Source organism: Parasteatoda tepidariorum, chromosome 2 (assembly GCF_043381705.1).
Source record: "Parasteatoda tepidariorum isolate YZ-2023 chromosome 2, CAS_Ptep_4.0, whole genome shotgun sequence".
Taxonomy (NCBI): Eukaryota; Metazoa; Arthropoda; class Arachnida; order Araneae; family Theridiidae; genus Parasteatoda; species Parasteatoda tepidariorum.
Genome location: NC_092205.1, coordinates 319,787 through 323,970, shown reverse-complemented (window position 1 = coordinate 323,970; position 4,184 = coordinate 319,787). Strand labels below are relative to the sequence as shown.

Below are 4,184 nucleotides of genomic sequence, written 5' to 3'. Positions count from 1 at the left end.
TCAGATGAAAGTTTGAGCATTATTCTTTTCTACATTGATTGGGAATTTTCATTAAAATGTAAATGCTATTCAGCTAAAAGTCAAAGAGGTTTTTTACAATTATATTATTTTAAACGTGATAAAAATAAAAAAAGCAAACTTTTTGTCTCAAATCTCAAATGAAGAGTCATGTGAAAATTTTCTGAATTTAAATGTTATTCAGCTAAAAGTCGAAGAAATTTTTACGATTAGAATCATTTGACAATTATCTTAAACATGATAAAAATAAAAAAGTAAACCTTTGTCTCAAATTTCAAATGAATAATCATGTGAAAATTTTCTATATTAAAATGTTATTCAGCTTAAAGTCAAAGAAATGTTTACAATTAGAATTATTTGACAATTATATTATTCTAAACATGATAAAAATAAAAAAGCAAACTTTTTATCTAACATTTCAAATGAATAATCAGGAGAAAATTTCTGAAATTGAAATAATAAAAATATTTACAATTTTGAGATAAACTTTAAAATCAGCGTTAAAAAAAAATTGCCTCCGATATCATGCCGTCTGATTAAAATAACCAAAATTTAAATGTATTCAACTGTTTTCATGACACTTAAACACTCATAAGGATTTGTTAACGTTACATTTTATCAATACAAATATCATACAATACAAATCAAAATTTTAAAATGATGAAGATTTATTACTAAGTTGTAGAAAAAATTACACACTACAGTAGTGAAGAAAAAAAATCTAAGATAAACATAATTATTTTACAACATAATAATTTTATTGAAAAACAAAACACACTATAAAATAAACTTCATCCAATTGTAAATGCAATACATTACCTTCATTGTTTAAAATTAACATCGATAACCTTTTGATAAAACACAAATTAAAAGTACATAATTGTTATAAAATAAAATAACTTTTTTTCATGACTTTAGAAATATCTGATACAATTTGAGTTTATTCATCCAATTGTAAGTCTTTATTTACTTGAAATTATATTTCCAAGCAGTAATTAAAAGCTTTTATGTAATGTTCAGTAAATGCAATAATGTGTATACGAAAAGTCACATGAGGACTTTTCGCTATGGCAGATTTATAGTGGCCCTTGCTGAATATCCTCACTGTATACATTCACTGTAAGGATCGAACTTAGAACTACAGCTGTCCAACATAGTGCGCGATTTCATAGTGTGTGTAGTATCCAACTGTTCTTCTCAAATATTGAATTGGCCCAGAGAAGAAGTTTCTTTTGAAATCAATTTCTTCATAGTAGATTTTCTTGAAGATGACACTGATCCACACTGTATACATTCACTGTAAGGATCGAACTTAGAACTACAGCTGTCCAACATAGTGCGCGATTTCATAGTGTGTGTAGTATCCAACTGTTCTTCTCAAATATTGAATTGGCCTAGAGAAGAAGTTTCTTTTGAAGTCAATTTCTTCACAGTAGATTTTCTTGAAGATGAAGAGCTATATCTGAAATTGTAAAAGAAAATTAAATTTACAATGGAAAAAAACAAATTTAAAATTATTAAACAATGGAAAAAAAACAAATTTAAAATTATTAAACAATGAATATTTATTTTAAACTTAAATTAATTAATTTGAAAATGTTTTTAAAAAATTACAACATCTTTTACAATGAAATTCAATGAGCAAATTGCGGTATCGACACTTGCATCAAAAACTCTTGGTAGAGCCACACGAAAAGCAAAAAGTAACATAGTGGGAAGGAGATTAACAAAAGAGGTTTAGCTCATAAACACTCACGAGCAAACTATCATATGTTTAAAAAAAATTTCAAACTGCAAAACTCTTTAACCCCTTATATTAGACCTGAAAATAAATACTCACTATGTGGCAAGTCAACAAAAAAAGTGTGAAATAAACAATTGCTTACTTTCAACCATTGCTTATTTTAAAAATAGTAGATTTCCTTGAAGATGAAAAGCTATAAGGGAGAGTTGGGTAGCCCCGCCCACTTAAGGAGTATTGCTTATATTTCTGTATAATATTGAGTAATAATCAATATTTTTGTATGTTTCTATTATTTTATCATCTAATTAAATAATGCAAAAAGAATAGTTTAACTTAAAAAAAATAGAAATTTAAAAAAAACATGTATATGAGCTCTTTTCAAAATGTGTCGGGTAGCCCCGCCCAGTTACAAAAATTATGTTTTTTGACTGTTTTTTCAGGTGTAAATGAAAATGACCATTGTATTGACAATAGATAAACCTCATTTATCATTTTTATCACAAAATTATTTTATTTATTACGTATTTATATACTTTTAGTGAATTCTATCATTTAATAATAACAAATGTCATACTTTTTACTTTAATTGCATTCAAATGCTTCTGTAGACTGATTCGTTCGCAAATAAGTGAAAATAAATAAGTATGCGATTAGCTTATCATAATATTTATGATTTCTTAATATTAAATTAAATTTGGATATATCAATTACATTTTGAAAATATTTAATTTGCATTTTTAAATATATAAATTTATGTTTCATATAATATTAAAACATATATTTGTTGTTAAAAATGCATATAACATTCAAATTTGAAGCAATAAAATAATAATCTTTGCAACCGTACATTTATCGACAAAATAAAATTGGGCGGTATTATCCAACATTCATGTGAGCGGGGCTACCCGAAATCCAATTTTTTTGTAGATTTGTAATTTTACTCGAACAATTTTTCACATATAAACTTCTTTCTTTGCACAAATTAAACTTAAGACTACATACTTTAATGCTGTATGTATAGAAAAAATTATATTTTAAGTATTAAAATGAAGTTTAATCGAAACATTCAACCAATTTTTCTAATTTTCTTGACTACTGTATTCAACATATTTTCAAAACTATTGTTTACCATGTTACCAGCTGCATAAATACTTGAAACTTTGAAAATAATCCTTTTTTAATATAAGAATTATTGTCCGATGGCCCATTGACTTGAAAAAATATTCTATACATATGAAATTGACAGTGGGTGGGGGTACCCGACACTCCCCTACTGAAATTTAAAAAGAAAAGAAATTATATTTTGCAATGAAGAAAAAAAAATTTAAAACTATTAAACATTGAATATTTATTTGAAACTTTAATTATTAATGTTTTTCAGAAATTGTAATATCCTTTACAACGAAATTAAATGGTTAAATTCCGCTATCGATACCAGCGTAAAAAAATTTCGTTAGTGTCACACAAAAAATAACACAGTGGGAAGGAGATCAACTAAAAGAATTTAGCTCATAAGCACTTCCAAACAAACTATCATATATTTTTTTTAAAAAAATAAAAAATCAAGTTGCAAAACCCTTCAACTTCTTTTATTAGACCAGAAAATAACTACTCGCTACCCAAGTAGCACAATTCACAAAAACGATATCGTAAAAACTTAGCTTTGAACATTGTACAATATCGTAACGAAATATTGTACGATATAAAAATGGACCCCTTTTATAACGTGCATTCAATATTGCAAAACAATATTGCTCAATATTGTAAGAACGTTGGGGAACGTCGATCGACATCTCTCTGCATTTACAAACGTTGTACTATGCCGCCCGACATCGTCAACACGATATTCAAAAAGCGAACGCTGCGGAATGCAGACTATCGCCAAAATTACGTTGTTTGAGAAAATAAAAATTAGTTTTTGAAAATATTAATGCCTGCTTGTAACCGGGAAAAAGCTGATAACAAAACCGTTCTAGCTTGTTTAAAATTAAATTATTTGTTATTGCCAAAACTTATAGAATTTTAAGACGCCATGAAAAACATTACAAAACTTTAAGAGTGGCTAACTTTTGAACTTTGAAACATACAATGCTGTAAAATATAAAAGTATTAGAGTTTAGAATACAAACTAAGCAAAATAAAACAGGAAGGACCAGGGTAATTAATTTAAGGAATAACTGATCCATTTTAGTGCAAGATAATGAAAAAGTGAAGTCTTATTACAAATTTTAAAATTCTATGTCTAAAAAATTACCCAAGATGGCGTTTGTAACAGCTGAGAGGCTTTCAAAACACTGTTTCCCTCTTCATTGTAATTTACAATACGTCATCGCCAATTCCAAAATGGTGCTGAAGTAAAAGAGCATAGATAGCCTTTACAGATGGTTTCAAAATAACATATCTGAAAGAAGAAATATATATA

The 4,184-nt window shown here is 26.9% G+C and overlaps 1 long non-coding RNA gene across 1 annotated transcript in view; it reads right to left on the bottom strand.

Moving 5' to 3' along the window:
* Positions 1-799: 799 nt before the first annotated feature.
* Positions 800-4,184, bottom strand: part of LOC122271462 (uncharacterized) — a 6,114-nt gene continuing 2,729 nt past the window's right edge. Inside the window, exons 2-3 of the long non-coding RNA XR_006226386.2 lie at positions 4,017-4,163; positions 800-1,480 (exon numbers count right to left, since the gene is read on the bottom strand). This is a non-coding gene — a long non-coding RNA (uncharacterized lncRNA). The remainder of the gene's footprint in view (positions 1,481-4,016; positions 4,164-4,184) is intronic.